Below are 19,399 nucleotides of genomic sequence, written 5' to 3'. Positions count from 1 at the left end.
TTCCTTGGAGTTCAATAATATGAAGTGATAGTAAGTTCAATGACTTGATTGTGAATAATTCAATGAAATAGAGATTTTGAAGTTTAATGAATTGATAATTGTGGCGTTCAATGAAAAGTAAAGTTAAGGAGTTTGATGAATATGAGAAGTTCAATGATTGAATTTTATGTGTGTTAATGTGATGTTTATGTATGAGATGTGTATGATGATATGTTTGCGCATGCTTGACATTGAGTAATTGCATGACTTGAAATATTGCATAATTTATGCATTGCATGATCATGAGAGGTCGGAGATTGCCTAGGAGAGGAGTAAAAAATTAAATCCATATAATAAGGCCTCAATCCAAGTTGATGGCATGCCTGGATTATTATTTATATATTGTTTCACTGGTTCAATGAGGGACTCAAATCTAGTTAGCTATCTACTATTCAACGAGAAACCTAATTTAGGGAGAATGATAGCTCATAGTGTGAGAAAATAGGGAAAACCATTTTTCACAAGTGAGTTGGGAAAACCTTGGCTAGGTAACCCCACATAAGTGTTTGGCCTAGGGAAGTCTCAAATTATAGACTATCCTAGTGTGTTTAGCCCATGGTTTCATGTCAGAGGAATAAGGACGATATAAGGGATGTGTGATCATACATATAAGGAAAAAAGGGCACATGATTGATATATGGTGGCCCCAGTGAAATAAAATGTGTGAAAAGTCTTGTTCTTTATGAAGTGGCATTTATTTGATTAATATCTTATGAGTTTGCATCCTTGTTAATGAGAACAAGGCTGTAAACTTTTGAAACATGTTTTATGAATTGTTGTTGATCACTATAGCATATGTATGTATCGATGAGAACTATATAGTTGAGTTATGCTCTTGAACATATCCATGCTCTGAAATTGTTTAATAACTTGCCACTTGCATTTAAATTAATTAACATGTATTAGTATAAGTTAGTTGGACCTTAGTTACTTAGTGGTTGTACTCACCCTACTATCTTCAATGTTATAGGAAATAGCTCAAAAGGATCGGACAGAGGATAAAAGTCAAAGGCATTAGATTGTCTTCCTATGGTAGGCCTTTTTATTTTAAGTAATTATATGTATATGATGATCAAAATTGCCAACTAGCATTAATCCATTTTGGTTCTTGCATTATTGTTTTATGTGGTGTAAGTATATTTTAGGCCCTAGGGAGTGTGTTTGTGAAATGTGATATCTATAGTAGAGCTAAAATACTAATGCAAGTAAGAGTTGGGCATATCATGTGATGTTTATGAATTATTTGATAAAATAGGTAATTGAACTCCCCCTTCTATGTTTTTAAATTAAGGGGTTGAGTATTGAAATTGTGAATTATAAGTGTTTTGCATGATGTGGTGCATTGCATAGGTAAGTTTTAGTCAATTGTATGTGGTTTGAGGGGTGTTTAGGGTTTTTGGCTTGAGGATTGTGTTTTGGTCACTTTATGTTATGAAAAGTGATAAAAAGGTGTAAATTTTGAAATGAGTGTTCAATTTTTGAATGAGTCATAATTTGATTATGTAACCCAAGCCATTAGTTAGAGCTTGGAAAGAGCTTCCTATAAATACCTAGTTCATGTCAATCGGACGTTGGACGGAGGATTGGGGTGCATCAAAAGTTGCCTTGGAAGCTATCAATTTGATAGTAGAAATATGCTGTCATGAAATGTGCAATGCACTTGACACATTGTGCAATATGTAACATCCTGAATTTCTAATCTAGCATTAATGACTAATTAGGGATGAATTAGTAATTTAATATGGGATTAGGGTTCTGAGTGGTGAAGTGTTATATTGACTCATTAGGGTGTTATATGAACAGATATGAGTAGAAGAGTGGAGTCCTGAAGTAGATCATGTGAGCATAATGAGGATTTCCCTCACTGTGTCACGCATTGTGGTGGGTGATAGATACGCCACAGCATATGGAATAGAAATCATATAAATAGGACATGTCCAGCTCGTGGAAAATAGAAGGGAGAACATGAGAGAAGAGATCAGGCATGGAGAAGTGCAAGGGATCTACTACGGCAAGCTAAATCAGGAGCAAGGATGGTGTCTTCGACTCGTTACTTATTGGGGAAGTCACGTATTGTCTTAACCTTCAAGTCTACCCTATTTTCTATTAGTTTTTAACCAACGAGACAGTGAATTCGGGAGTTTTATGGAGTTAATTTCTTACCCAATAGTAATAAAAAGGTTATTTGAAACTAAACTATGCTTTGTGACTGGTTGTGATTGAAACGATAAAGTTTTGAAACTTTAGGCAAGAATTGCCATAATCTAGAGAGAGAGAGTAGTGAGAGAAAATTGCTAGAAAATTTTAAAGCTTGAAATGAAGGGTGATTAGTGGTAATGTGCATAATCGAGTGTGAAATGTGGTTTGATAGTGATTAAGTATTTAAATGTGATAATTGACACTTTTGGTCAATAGAGGAATTGACTTTGAATGTTGAAAGTGTGGCACCCGCTGTTGAAAGTCAAAATTTTAATTTTTTTATTTATTAACTTTCAACAATGGGTGCCATGTCACCCGCTGTTGAAAGAGGGCTTTCAATAATGAGTGCCACGTCACATACTATTGAAAGTCAAAAATCTTATTTTATTTTAAATTTTTAAAATTTTTTGACATCGGGTTAAACTACACTGATGTTAAAAGTTTTTTCTATAATGGTTAAATTATAAGCCAATGTTGAAAGTCCTACAGTGATTCCAAATATTGTAAAAATGCCATTGCCTTTATTTTCAACAACAGCTACCTTTTAATTGATGTTAAAAGTCCTTGTAAAAGACAAATTTTGCACTAGTGAAGCTTGCTTCATTGACTTCTTTCTATACTAAGAGGTATTCATCTATGTAACATCTTTTCTCTCCAAAAGTCCCTTAGAATTATGTTTGAATTTAATATGATAAGGTCACTTTTAAGATAGTTTGGACTTAGGAAAAAATCATAACATCTTAAGTTCTAGGACTTAATTAATATTAAGAAGATATTATTTTATGATAATTTAAATTTACCACGTAATTATTTGAGTAAGGAGAATTTACTCAAAATGAAATATATTTTGAGAATTTAATTTCAAGACATATTTTCCATGAAAAAGTTTATAAGATTGAAGGAGACTAAATAAATAGAATCTTAATTTTTTTATTTAATAAATTTTATTCATTTGTATATTATTTAAATTATATTGACATTAAATACAGTTAAGATTTATTTTTTAGTTTTTAAAAAGAACCTTAATTAATATTAAATAAATTATTCTAGAAGATTTAAAGTATCTAAAAAAAGAAAACGTGGAGAGAAAGTAAGAACTAATATATGTATATATATATAATATATATATATAATGAAAACGAAAGTAAGCATTAATAAAAAGGAAAAACAAAACATTAAAAAAAAAAATTGAAGCTAACGGTGGGCCATACCATTGGCTTTGATCCAAGGTTATTATATATATCACCCTGAATCACCCAAGCGTCCTAAATTTTGTCTCGGGGACGGCGAGAAAGAGAGAGAGAGAGAGCGCGTGAGCAGGTGAGAGAAAAACACAGGGAAGGCATATCAAATATTTCAAGAGTGGGTTGAGGCTTTTTAAGATAATGTAAATGTTCGATAATTTTTGTTCTAGCAAAGATTACTAGATTTAAGTGAATTTAAAATTTTAGAGAGATCCTAAGAATTAGATAGAATTGTAGAGTTGTTGAATAATGAGTCAAAGATTGTATTAGAATGATAGAAAATAATTTTACAAAACTTTAGATAACTATGATTAACTCTAAGAGATGTAGAGATTATTTTGGCAACTTATAAGTGACCCTAGGGAATAAATTATAACTAATTAAAATTATTTTAATAATTTGGAGATGAAAATTGAACTTATTAGATGCTTTAAGACATAGAACATGCTCATGCGCATTCTACAGTTAAAAAAGTAATAATTAGAATAACTTAAAATTATTTGGGAAGTTCTTGTGAAGAATCGAAAACTATAAGATTATAAAAAACCTTAAATAAACTTAATGAGAATTTTCTGTAATAGTTTTAGAGTTAGACTAAAATTATAATAAACATGTTCATTATAATAAACATGCTTCTTACTGTAATCCTCTAGGAGTGTTGTTTGACTAAAATTATATGGAATTTAGGACTGGATAGACGATACTACTCGTGACATAAGCTAGTTAATGATTGATTGGCATGTGCTAACTCTTAATTTTGACATTGGATTTTGTTTATAAAGATTGAGGCATAACTACTCTATCATATGTGCATATGTTGGAAATAGATAATCATGAAGTGTCTTCTTACTGTGGGTTAATTGAGGAAATGAGATTGGATCATGATCGTGCACTCAGCCCTATGTGGCGCACATTGGTTGGCTTTGATATTTACTTGAGCTACTTCCAATTCCTTTGATCAAGGTCAAGACAAGCTCAATACCATTTGAGCACCCCTCATAGTAAAAAAAGGAAGGTTAAAGTTTGGTGTGGAGCAATAGGACCTTTGGTGGGCACTATCCTCTATTGCCTAAAATCTCAGCATGAAAAAATAAAGAGGAGATAAGGAAGGTTGTAAAGGATAATGATGGATCTCTTGACTATCATGTTGTTTTTAATAAGTTTCTAGAATCATTTCTGAGTAGAATATAAATTATGGCATGACTGTTTATTAAATTGGTTTCGTGGATTTTGAAATTATGGTCTTGCTTTTAATGAGTTTTTATAATTGATTTTGAATGGAATATATATCATGTTATGAGTGTGTGCACTAGTAGAGTGAGTTGTTGTAAAGGCTTACAAATACTTAAACTGAACTTGTGGATGTACTGAGGTGGCAAGAACCCACTCAAGCTTGTGTTATAGTGAAGAAATCTCAAATAGTTGCTTGAAAATTAGATGTAAGCTCAAGAGGATGAGCTGAACAAGGATAAACCATTGTTTGCAATCTCTTTTCTCTTAACTCTTTACATTTCTAGCAACCTTAGTTTATGCTATGTTTTAGTGTGTAAATTAAATTTGATTTTTTACATACTCTTACTTGAACTAGCACTTGAAAATTGTTTCTAAACACTTTGCACATATTAAGCTTGTGAAAACAACTTTGGCATTCTTACACACAAAGTTTAGAATTCAAATTTGTCTAAACCTTCATTTGAACACAGTTTTGCTGAAAAAGTTTTAAAAGAACCTAAATTTCCTCAAACACCCATTTCACCTCCCTTTTGGGTGTTTTGCCATATCTAACACTATTTAGTGAGATGATTATTCCACACGATTATATACAAGAGTTATATATAAGATATGCAATATAGGTGATGATGGACCCCATGGCATTGATGACCTGGATAGCAAGCTTGGAGAGCTTGAGGATGGCAAGCATGAGTATGGTGGCATGAAAGGAGCCTAAGGCAAGGAGTAAGGAGCCTAATACTTCCAATCCAATGTGTATAAGGACCCTTTATAACATATTGGAGGCTTAATGATAAGAGCTCGAACTAAAGCCATGAAGCAAGCCTTGCTCAGTCTTGTGCAAGAAGTCTAAGAACTTGGAGAGCATTGGGGCATACCTCTCAAGCCTAAAGGAGAGCATTTAGGCATGTATAATGTACTTAAGATTTAAATCCATGAAGAGTCAAGACCAAAAGGTGCAAACCCTAGCCCATGTGTAATATTCTGATTTTTTTAATCTTGTGATTAGCTACTAGTTAGTGGTGAATTAGTGATTTGTAAAGGATTAGAAATTTGGAAGATTACTTAGTTATTTAACTCATTGGAATGTTGAATAAGCAAATATGGGTGAAAGAACTGTGAGTCTTGAAACGAAGCGTGTGTGTGCGGTGAGGATTTTTCTCATTGTGTTACGTGCTACAGCACAAGCTACTTGTACCATGACGCATAGAATAAAAAATGACTTTATAAGTCATGATTTGGCTTGGATTTTAGAAGGGAACAACAAAGAAAATGTAAGGGGAGAAGAGAAGAAGCAGAGGTTTGATAGGTAAGAGTGTATGTCGCTTATACTTCAAAATAGCTAAGTTGACACTAATATAGTACTAGTGGCAACCTAGGTCATTCTTCACTAAGGAGGCTAACTAAGGTTAATTAAGGCTAAACTAGTTAGCTAAACTAACCAAAAGTTGATTGATTTTAGCTAATTAAATTAACTAGATAGATTTAATTAAAACCTAATTACTTAGTGAAATGGAAATGGGAGTGTTTTAACCCTTTCTAAAGTGGAGTCGTAAGAGTTGTAGGATGCTAGATTCCTTGTCTACTCTTTTTAATTAGGCTTAAGTTAATTTTCACTCTCTTGACCCAAATTAAATCCCTTACATAATTTTACATAAGTGTGCCTTTCTAACCAATTCAATTAATCAAATCCTTTCCGTACAAGTTCCTACTCAATTTCTTAGTTAAGTGTAAAGTGATCAAAATTTTTCTTAGGTTCCCCTTATGTGTAGCTCGGCCTATAGTAGGTATAATCCATAATTTTACACCTAAGACACTTTATCAAAACACCAACGAAACATATTTATGCATAGCCAATGTAAGACACATTCAATACACATTAAACACATAATATTTATATGAATTACAATGTATTGGGAGAAAATTTTCAGCAACTACATAAAGGAGAATCAAGTGGGAAAAACATTAAACCAATAAGTAAAATACTAATTTTGGTTAATAAAAACAAGATATAACAATGCTCCTCATTTTAAGAACAAGATTACATCAACTTTGGTTTAATGAAGAATGGCCATAATCTTTAACCTTCCTTGAGACACTTCAAGACTCCTCTAGCATCATTCCCTCCTAACACTTCTTGTAGATTTAGCCTCTAGTCATCTTGGAACCTATTTGAGCACAATCTTTCCACCATAGTTGAACCATACTCATGAACACCTTGAGGATTTTATGTAATAGACCTAATTTTTACCACAAATTTTTTTTTTTACAAAAGAAAACCTCCCCCCTTTATTTTTATAAATAAACTTTTTTCTTAAAAATGTACCTATCCAAATAAAGTGATATCAAGATTAACAATCACTACTGGGCATAGGATAGATGAGGCCTAATAAATAGTTTGCAGTAAGTCTAGGGTTGAACAACAGTTTATAGATATAATCAACTTTGCTAAACATACATTTTTTTTCCATTAATATGTACAATCCAAAATAAATAGGCTCGACCCAATAGAAGACCATGGTCCAGATTGACATGTTTAAAAGTTATCCAGCTCAAACAAAAAGATTGAGTAGTTATCGTCAAATAACCTACAACAATTATCTAAAATAAAATTTATGAGAGTCCCTTGGTCATGTCAACTATAATTATAAAATAAATAGAAAACTATGTGCCAAGCTAAGAGAAGGGAGACTAAGCTCACTTCTTTGGTGCCTTCCTTGTTGCTCCACTTGATTACTAACCTAAAAATGATAATAAGTAATATGTGAGATTAAAATCTCAGTAACAGTTGGTTATTCTAACATATACCAACATACTTCTTGAAATTAGTTCGCAAACATATCCATAGATATACATATGCATTTCACAATCATTACACAAAACAAGAAATGTAATATTCACAATTTTATAACAATTTTTAAATCAATGTCAAATTAAAACAATAGTGATACATTTCTCAACCTCACCCTTATGGCTCTCAACTCCCTTATTACTACTAGCTGAAGCCTAAATTGAGGTTATACACTGCCAAAGGTACATCACCATCAGAATAGGACTCCCCTCCTTAAAAAGAAGGTGCCCATCATCCCAAAATGTCAAAGACATTGGGATCTACAAGAAAAAGACCAACCACTACACGCGTAGTATAGGCAAACCACGCGGCATAATATTCAACCATCAATCCCAAACAAACAATCATATTACTAGCCATACTTATTACCTCTTTTGCATCATATAAAACAAATGTCGCATTTCACAATAAGATCACACAAGTATTAATATATATATATATACAATACGAAAAACCATTATCTTAATGTATAAAAGGATATTCCAAGTTACCTCTTTTCCAAGATATAACTAACTCACGTATATAGGGAACTTCTTAACCACGATAATAGATTAATCTATGACATTGAATGATATAAATACCATTAGATATATATATATATATAATATTGTAATTTACCAATTAAATATAAAATTCAACTAAACTTCTTAAATTTTCAATCATATCCTTTCAAAAATCCCTCCGATAAAAACCCAAAATTAAAAAATTAAAACTTATCTAAATCCCAAAAACATAATTTAATCAATAGAGATATCCTATACATTAGAAATCACAAATTTTTATAGTTAAAAAACTAAATTTTAAACTCTCAAATTAGTTAATAGAACAAATCTAAACCGATAGAATTTAAGTACTAATTTATCTCTACTAATTAATAGTTTCCATTGTAAAAGTCAATACTTACTCTAAGTTTAAACTTTAGAATAGGCTTTACTCATCAAAAATTTTACTATTATTAGAAAGCGCTGGATGAGTAGGAAAATATTTATAACGAAGTTTGGGAATAGAAAGGGTTTGAGCAAAAAGCGACCCCAAAAGCCTCAAGCCCTTTTTCTTCTCCTTTTCCTTCGCTTCTCTCTCTCTCTCGCTCGCTCGCTCTCTCTTGGCTTGTGCGTGAAAATGAGATGAGAGAGCAAAGCCAAGAAGATATATATATTGGCCTCAATTTCCACCGCCTCTTCTTATTCTCTGTTTTTTTAACTTCAATATACTTCTTCATTAAGTCTTCTCTTTATATATATATATATATATGTATATATTATCACTTATCATTATTTCCAATTTCTAAAAGCAAAACTTAACATAAAATTATATCCTAAGTTAAACAAAATCTCCTAATTAATTTATTTATCTTCAAACATTCTTTCTATTTTTCATTAATTCTAATTAACTCTAAAAATTAAATTAGAATGTTTCATTTTGAAGCCAAACTAAGAAAATGAAGTTTAAGGTTTGAAGAGTGAGGTGGAAGAAGAAGAATAGGAGTCAGATTATGATTTTGATGGTTGGAATATGAGATATGGAGGAGAGAAGGTGAGATAGAGATGAAGAACATAAAGAACAATGAAGAGAGAATGGAGAAGGGTGGAGGTTGAAAAATGAGAGTGAATGGAAGAATAAATGCTGACAATGAAATTGCGATAGTTTGATTCAAGTCTAAGGTGGAAGGGTGCAACACTAGCATTAAATAAATGGGTAAAAATGAGTTAAGGTAACTTTATTATTTACCATGGTAAAATGGACAAAGGTAATGAAAAATTAAGAGAGAGAGAGAGTGAGTGGATTCAAAGTATGATACAATGTGTGCAAGACCATGCAAGACTAATGCTTTTACCCCAAACTCAAGTGTTTTGCCTCTTAACTCATCTATTATTCCAATCCAATGGTCCTCATGTGCCAAATTCAAGGTGTGTAAGCCTACACAAATAAATGTGACACACAAAATCAAAGTTCAAAGCATATGAATAATAATTATATTTCTAATTAAAATTAATTTTTAAATGTGGCATAATGCAATTAAATAATAAAAGCTAATTATGACATTATAAAAGAGCCTTTGAGGTGTGCCAAATAGCTTAAAAATTGTAAGTCCACACATGCACAAAAATAGCCTAGCCTAAGTGCAAGAAAACAAGTCAACCCGAAACTTTGACTTTTCAAAATTGTCAACTTGTAAAATTAATTACTCTCAATCTAAAAAGATTTTGAGAAATCTAATTGGATCATTGTTATTTTGGACTAAAAATACATATTGACTAATTTTCCCAAACATTTTCTCAAAATTTTAATTTTATGACCAAAATGCTCTTAATACACAAAATCCTACGCTTAGATGATTTCTCACAATTAATGTAATAAGTGTGCAATTTGGGTAAATATAACATAATTTTTGGTCAATAATAATAAGGAAAAGTATCTAATAAATGTGACTTATCAATAGGGCAAGCATTCATTGAAGTTTGGAAGGCATTTTCGATCGATAACTTATCGAGTAAGTCTTATGCCCTTCTCTTCAATTCTGCTATAATTTCTCTTAATATGATTTGTAGAAAAATTGAATTGGGAAAGTTTGAAGGGTTACTTTCTTACCCTATAGTAATAAAAAGATTCTTGGAAGTTAAAGTAAAGCTTTACGACTTGGTTTGGTGTTGAATGATAGAGTTTTGAAGTGATAGACTGAAATTTGGCCCTAATTTAAAGAGAAATGGGGTAGAAATAGAATAGAACTGAGATAGGATCACTAAAAGTGATAGCAAGTGGAATTGAGTGGTAAATAACCTAGATTGACTAAGTAAAAGAGAATTTATGGCTAAATATGGCTTTGATTAACAATTAAGTAGTTTTGGTCAATTGAATCAATTGACTAATTGTGTCAATTGTGTGTAGACTAGCTTATTTCACGTATAGAGTGAGAAGAGAACTTGGTAGAGACGCACTAGCGATTATAAAAGTCCACGGGTAACCTTTTTTGTGACAGAAGGGTTAAGGTAATTGAATAACTTCCTCTGGTAGATTATCTTTTATAACTATTTGAAAGTATAAATATTAATGCATGAAAATATTTTATTCATTTTAATAAACATGTTTGCAAATTAAATGTTTACTACATGAAAATGATTTATAAGAGTTGAGTTTATGGGATTGCATGTCTTGTGATTGTGTGTGTGTGTGTGTGTGTGGTTTTATATAGATGAGAATATGGTTTATGTGAAGCATGATCAAAGGGGTAGGAGTTCAACCGTAAGGAGAAGTAGCAAAAGACCACATGGCATATTCTCCTTGGTGCCCGACGAGATGTGATATTGGAGAATTATATCTCCTTAATACCTATTGAGGTGCAGTGTTGAAGATTTAGACTCTTTAGTATCGATGTGATACAATATTAGAGTCAACGACACCTTATTGTGTGTTATGAGGGAAACTAAAGTCTAGAAGTATGATAGAATGCCTTTAGTCGAGTGATTCTACCACTAAAGGTGAGCTCAAGACCAATGCATATGTGTACATTAGTCTAAGGTGAGTCTATAGTTTTGAGTTAGGGTGATTCAGAGGTTTGGATAGTAGCGATCATGCTATAAGCTTAATGTGGTGAAATGTTATGAAGGTGGTGATTGGTGGTAAAATACTATACTGATATAGTGATTTGAAATGAAACCTGTGATATATGATATGTTTAAACATATATTATGTTATACTTGTTTATGGTTACATGTGATAGTTAGTAGTAGAGAGTTATTCTATTATTAAGATTATTTTCTCACACTGTGGTTACATTTTTACAGGTCATAATGGTGAGCAAGCTAAGAGAAAAGAGTTAGGACCAGCATAGTTGTGCTATTGTTGTGGAAATTCTTGAGTTTGTGTAATGAACTCAAATTTAATGTAAATATTGTGTATATAAGTTGCCATAGTATTTGCATGCATGTTTCTAGCTATGATTTGATGAGATATGTAGTGATTTTATAAATCTTAGCCCTTATGTGTGAAAATGTGGTGAAATGTGCATTTGGGGCTAAAATTTAGTTGTGAACATATTATAAATATGCTAGTGGTGAATATGAAGTGAATTTATTGTGATATTATAGTGAAAATGGCCAGAGGAATGTTTTTGTGAATTGTTATGAATGTGAAGACATGATAATTATACTGAAATTGTGAAAATATGACTAAACTGATGTGTTAGGTGTAATGTTATGAAATGTGCAAATAGGCTATTGAACGGCCAAATCTTGATTTATGTGTATGTATGTTATACATTGTGGTCAATTAGTGCATAAGATCCTTTTAGACTTAGTTTAAGATCTAGAATGGTCTAATGAAATAATGTGATCGATTTGAGTGCTTGGGTGCACTAAATTTTTTAAAAAATTAACTTTTTACACCTTGATGTCTAAATTTTGATCGAACTATTGGATTGTGTCAAAACCCAACTCATTAGTTAGCTTATGAAATAAGCTTCATGTGGGCACTAGAAATACTCTGATTAGAGGTTGTATGTGGAAATGGCACAAGCTGGAAGTTCACCCTATGAACTGTCATGTGCACCGTAGCGTATGGCAGAGATAGGAGCTGTTTGTGGCTTTGTGCCACATGCCACGATACATGTAATGCATGCCACAATGCATAGCTTAATTTTAACTTTATTTCTTTATTTTGAAAGCATGCATGGACTTTAATAAAGACATGTGTGATCTTCCACTATGCTATGCTCTATTTAGTGTTAAGTTAGTTGAGAATTATGATGATTTTTAAAATAAATTTTAGGCCCAAGCTTTTCAAAAAAAGTATTCATACATAGTTTGGTTTTGTTATTGTGGTGATTAAGTTAACCCTTCTTAATGTCAGGTGGATATTGGAAGAGGTTACACAATGCAATGAAGATTACAAGTAAAGGCTTTTGCAACCAAGAAGGCATTAAATCCTAGTAAAGAGGTCAAGGGTGGAGTGATTTTGAGTCCCTTATGATCTCATGATTTTCTCCTCAATTGTTTCCATATTTAGTGGCGTTTTGACTTAACTCCCTTTCTTAAAGAGCAAGACTAGTCATAGTTTAGTCATAATTTTCTATTTTAAGTCTAGTCAAAGATAATAATTAATTATATTATTTTCTAAATTTTATAATCTCATAAGTTTAGGATCACATCTCCTAAATTATGTGGCTGAATATTTTTTCTTTATTTTATATTTTTTTGTTCCCCTTTTAGTATTAGAAAATTAGGCTTTTAATTTTAGAAAATAGTTTTCTTTATAAGCCTATATATAGTAGGCGTGTTCCCTCTTGTGAGAAAGGAAGAGAAGTTTAATCAAAATATTCATTTTAGAGTTTATAATTATGGTGAGCCTTAGTGCTTTATTGTGGCATCTTGTGTGAGAAACAGACATGATCAAGAGTTTGATCAACTCTTGTTGTGTCTTTCAAGGTTGAGGTTTTTAGAGGCAAGTGCTAAAGAGTATCTTCTCCTTGATTATTATCCCTTTGTTTTTCTTTTCTTTCTTTGTTTTCTTCATAAATTTCATCCATGTCTTTTCATTCTTGTGTTTTTGTTATGTTTCAGGGTTTTGTCCCTAAGCTAGCATGATTTCGCTTTTGTATCCCCTATCAGATTGACATCAGAGCCTTGGTTGTTAATTATCTAGTTGGGTTTTAATTCTTATCCTTTCTTCTTCTTGATTTTTGTTACTTTTATCATCATCTTCTTCTTGAATTGTTTCTTTTTGTGACCACCTCTTATGTACCCCCTCTACTTCTATTTTTTGATTTTCCTCTTCTTATTCACCTTTGTGACTTTTCCATTTTATATGAGCTTTTCATTTTATTAGCTTAGTAAAAAAAAAAACTATAAATTCATGCAATAAAAAGGGCAAAAAAAAAAGGAAGTGTTTGTATGCTAAAAAAAAAGAGAGAAAAAATATAAAAATTTAAAAAATTGAAAAAAAATTCATTAACCCATTTCAAGGCTTGAACCAAGTCCAATAGACCATTATACACCTAATTAAATAGGTAAACAACCAATAACATATCAAAACTAATATTTGGCCACCCTATGTGTAAGGCCCCTTACTTAATCTGAACTTTACCATTTCTATCACACAATCATCAAACAACAATCATATAATATTAGAGTAATAGCCCTTAAATTATTTTCAAAATGCAGGATCCTAACTTCGCTAGACATATATTCAAATGAGAGGGCTAATGGAAGTGTAAACACATAATTCAAGACTAAATAAGGCACAACATTGTTCCCCTTGGAAAGTGCCATGCGCCATGGCTCACACCATTATACGCTGTGGCATATGTTACAGAGCCATAACTCTATTCTTCTCGATGCCATGTGCTGCAGCATGGCACACAATGCGTCGTGGTGTGTATGACAGCAAAATCTGATGTCATACGGTAGTTTAGAAGGTGAACTTCTGCCACGTACTATTTCCTCATCTGACATCCGATTGGGGTGATTTAGGCGCTAACATGAAGCTTATAACATATTCTATCCAATGAGATAAGTTTGCACTTGATATGACAGTCCGATCAAAAATTAGACACTTAGGTGGACAAAGTTACTTTTTCTTTCAAAACTTGCATCCTAAGTTCTCAATTCTCATTTCTTGTCCTATTAGACTATTCGAGGCCATGAACTAAATCTAAAAGGACTACATACACCTAATTGACACTTTTAATCATACATATCATGTCAATTACTCATATTGACCTCTCAATGCTACATTACACACTTGTGGACTTATATGAGGCATAATCTATATAACACATATAACAATAGACCTATTCTACTTTCAACCATCCAACTCTTATATAGGGGACCTCGCCTTACCATATAATCAGGAATTACAAATATGCTCGACTCTTCCAAATAGGGCTTAGCCTCACCATTTGTGTGAAGTTCTCATTATACACATAATTTTACATTCATACAAGTGAAACAAGTTATATAATAACATACACTTGCTTGATTAGCATCTAGGCCTACCCACATACCTACTATTGTGGCACTCTCAGCGAGATGCAACATCATATATATATACAAGTAAGTTTTCATTCACAATTCATATACATATTCAGATACACTTATGCATCTTGGTTGGAAACTCAACCATATCATCTTATTATACATTATTTAAACAAATAGTAGTCATACTACTACCAATAGAGGCTACTCTTTTCTCATTTCTTTTTCCGGTCTTCTCGTGCTCTCTTCACTTTTGTACAAAGGTAACAGAGTGAGACATACATTCCAATAACTCAGATATAACCCAAATATCAGTTAGTAAGCAAAATCATAAACAAGAGATAAAGTAGCATATGTTTTAGTATAATTAATATCATATACATATACAAGAATTCATTCTCATCAATCTCATTATGCGTATGTTAATACATTCCTAATTTTACCTAGCAGAGCAATCTCTACACTTAGACCAGGATTTCTAGTCTTTTATAAAATAGGGCCCACTATAGCATTATATAGACCAGGTATCCTCTTCATGTATGGGTGGTCTCTTAAGTCTGTCGTGGTAGAGTCAAGCTCTATACTCAAGATCTTCAGGACTTCTTAGCCTTATACAGAGTAGGACCACGATCCCCTACCCTAGGGTACACTTATGGATCATTCCTTATCTTAGGTCTATCATGGCAAAAAGTCAAGCTCTATGCTTGAGACCTTCAAGATCTCCTAGGTCCTTCCTGACGGAGTCAAGCTCTATGCTTAAGACCTTTAGGACTTTCTAGACTTAACTAGAGTAGGGTCGCAACCCCCTACCCTAGTTTAAGGTATACTCATGGATGTAATGTGTATGTCAATGCACATGTCTCTTTAAATTCATTTCATACATTACTCACACACCCGCATGTATATTTCTTTCACAATATCGCTACTTTATCAGTTCATAACATAATGCACATAGTTATACAAAAATAGTTGTAAACAATTTCACAAATAAACAAGTAAAAAGGTTACCTTAGTTATCTTTTACCCTTACTACTAAGGGTTACCAATCATATTGAATCCCCAAGAATGTAGATTCTCACTAGTAACTTCACAAATGGTCAATCTACACAATATAATGTTCCTTAGTCAATTTTCAGCACTTAGTATAGGCATTGATTTGGCTAAACCAAATCCCTTAATACACAAACTAGTCTAATTAACACCTTTTGAATTCACAAGTCCATCATTTATAGTCATTGGCCCTGTAGGCTATTTAAATGACTATAACAACTTCCTAACTCATTTATTCACTTATTTCACCATTAACCTAACTTTTTAGGCTATTTTGAGCTTAAATCCTCAGGGTTCAACCATTTAACTCTAGACTAGTCATAAAACCTTCGTTTTGTATTTGATAGCCCTTTTTAAACCTTTCTTTTATATTACAACTCCTTAAAACTCTTTGATTTGGTGTCTCAACCAATTAAATTCAATGAGAATGGGGTAGAAATGAAGCTTCGGGCTGTATGATACCTACTTGATAAGTCTCTAACTGACACAAACACTTGAGCTCCTGATATTTGATGCCTTAGCACATTTTCCTCTCTTTTCCCTTTTGATTTCACGAGTTCTAACTTAGTGTCTTTAAGTAATTTCTATATAATGTACTACGGTGCATGGCACAGTGAGCTCAATCTCACTTGTGCTTGTGCATTTCACCTCAACTTGCCAATCTACCCTTTAATCCTATCAATACAACAGCCAACCAACACAAAACACTAATTTAACATCCAAACCATAATTGATATACTAATTACTAATTTACTCTTGATTAGCAACTAGTTTTCCTGGATTGAATTTAGGATGTTACAATTCTACCCTCCTTTAAAGGAATTTTATCCCTAAAATTCAAACAAAACTATAAACTCACCTTATAGAAGCAAAGGAGGGTACTACTTCCTCATACTTTCTTTCATCTCCCACATCATGTCACCAGGAGCCATTTCTTTCCAAAACACTTTAACTAGTTGAATAGTCTTGTTACACAGTTGCTTCTCCTTGACATTTGCTATTTGATTTGGTTCAATCTAGTAAGTGAGATTCTCTTAGAGTTTTACTTCTTTTGACTCAATCACATGTGATGGAATCCGATTGATACTTCTTCAATTGTAACATATAAAACACGTCATGTATCCCGGATAATGGTGGAGGTAAAGAATCCTCTATGCTATAGGACTTACTCTACTTAGAATTTGATACGGTCCTATATAGTGAGGTGATAACTTTTTAACTCATATGGACCTACCAATACTAGTTCATAGGGAAAATTTGAGAAATACATAATCTCCTACTTTAAATTTTAATAGTCAATATTGCTCATCAGCATAACTTTTCAAACATCTTTAGGTAGCAAGAAGCTTTTGCCTAATAACTCTAATCATCTATGTGGTTTGATCTACAATATATATTTCAATCACACTTCTTTAACTCAATTCAATCCAACACAAGGGCAATCTAAATACTTGAGTGAAAGCTATTATTGTAAGCAAATTCAGCTAAAGGGTAATGGCTTTCCCAACTGCCTTTCTATTTAAAGGCACACGATCGAAGCATATCCTCCAAAGTCTGTATCGTGTTTTCAGTCTGTCCATCATTTGTGGGTGATAAGAAGTACTAAACCTTAACTCAGTACCTATAGGCTTTTACAATGTTCTACCTCTGACTTTGTGTACTAGAAGGATGCCCGAGTGTAACATATATGGTAGATCTCATTTGGGAAGATGTTGGGCTCACTATAAATATGGTAAGTTAGGTCATTTAGCGAGGTAATGCCCAGAAGTTAGAGTTGAAGGGACTGAGCAGAGATTGATGGTTCCTGGCTGAGTATTTACAGTTACATAGGAAGAGGCCAGAGCATCCCCGAATCTGATTAGAGGTATGATTTTTGTTAATGGTCACAAAGTAGAGGCATTGTTTGATTCAAGTGCCACCTAGTCTTTTGTGTCTAAGGAATGTGTGGATAGACTGGAATTGTCTTTTGAAGAATTGTTTGTGCTTATTAAAGTAACAATACCTTCGGGATCGTCTAGTATTACAAGTCAAGCTTGTTAGAATGTAGAGATTTGATTTGAGGATAGAGTTTCCAAGATTGATCTGATTTGTATTCCTATGAGAGGAATAGATGTGATAATTGGCATAGATTAGCTAGCAGTGAATAATGCTATGTTTGATTGTGCAAAAAGGTTGGTGTCACTACCAGTGTTATGTGTGACTGTAGAATCTTCAGAGCAATCTAAGTTTTTATCAGTAGTAAGTGCTGAGAAGTTGATCCGGTAAGGTTGTGATGCCTATATGGTATTCTTTACAGCTAGTATGGTGTATGATGGTGGGATTGAGAAGATTGGGGTAGTAAGTAAGTTTCCAAAGGTATTTTCGAAAGAGATGACTAGATTACCTCCTATAAGGGAAGTGAAGTTCTCAATTGATTTAGTTCCTGAAACCAAACCAATGTCAAAGGCTCCTTACAGAATGTCATTGTTAGAATTGGCTGAGCCAAAGAACCAGATCAAAGATTTGCTAGAGAAAGGATTCATCAGACTAAATGTATCACCTTAGGGATCACCAGCACTATTTGTGAGAAAGAAGGATGGTAGTTTGCAACTATGCATTGATTATCGGCAACTGAATAAGGTAATTGTGAAGAAAAAGTATCCTCTACCAAGGATAGATGATCTTTTAGATCAACTGGCTGGTGCCTCAATCTTTTCTAAGATTGATTTGAGGTCAGGGCATCATCAGTTGAGAGTTAGTGCAATAGATGTACCCAAGACATCTTTTAGAACTAGGTATGGCCATTATGAATTCTTGGTCATGCCATTTGGTTTGACCAATGTGCTAGTCATGTTCATGGATTATATGAACCAAATCTTTAGGCTGTACTTGGATCAATTTGTAGTAGTCTTTATAGATGACATTTTAATATATTTTGAGAATGAGGAGCAACATGTAAGGCATTTAAGAATGGTATTGCAGATTTTGAAAGATAGAAAGTTATATGCCAAGCTTAGTAAGTGAGAGTTTTGGTTGAGAGAGGAGAGATTTTTAGGACACGTGGTGTTTGCAAATGGAATTTTAGTGGATTTGAATAAGGTGGATGCAGTGTTAAAATGGGAACATCTTAGTTTAGTTATAGAGATACATAGTTTTTTGGGATTAGTTGGGTATTATCGATGATTTATCCAAGGATTTTCCTAAATAGCTTCCTTTTTGACTAAATTAACTTGAAAAGATTAGCCTTATATATGGGATGACTGGTGTGAAATAGCATTTTAGAACCTAAAAGAGAAATTAACCATGACACCAGTGTTGATTATTCCTAATCCGAGGTTACCTTACGAGGTATACACTGATGCATCTTTAAAAGGTCTTGGTTGTATCTTGATGCAAGATAGTCGAGTGGTAGCCCATGCTTCATAACAATTGAGACCACATGAGGAGAATTATCCTGTGCATGATTTAGAACTTGTAGCAATGGTGTTTGCTTTAAAGATTTGGTGCCATTACCTGTATGGTGCAGTGTTCACTATGTTTAATGACCATAAGAGTTTAAAATACCTGGTGGATCAAAAAGAACTAAATATGAGGCGAAGAAGGTGGATGGAGCTTCTTAAAGATTATAACTTTGAATTAAAATACCATTCGGAAAAAGCTAATGTGGTTGCTAATGCTTTGAGTTAGAAGACTTTGCATGTGGCAAGTCTTATGGTTAAGGAATACAGATTGATGGAGTCATTTATTAAGTCACAGCAGGATGTACCATTAAAGGCATTGGTTGGTGCCTATTCTACTGAAGTTAGCAATGATTTTTGAAAGGAATTGAGAATGGCACA

Source organism: Prosopis cineraria, unplaced genomic scaffold, assembly GCF_029017545.1.
Source record: "Prosopis cineraria cultivar Desert tree isolate PC_DT_omini unplaced genomic scaffold, ASM2901754v1 PC7, whole genome shotgun sequence".
Taxonomy (NCBI): Eukaryota; Viridiplantae; Streptophyta; class Magnoliopsida; order Fabales; family Fabaceae; genus Prosopis; species Prosopis cineraria.
This window is presented reverse-complemented; position numbering follows the sequence as displayed.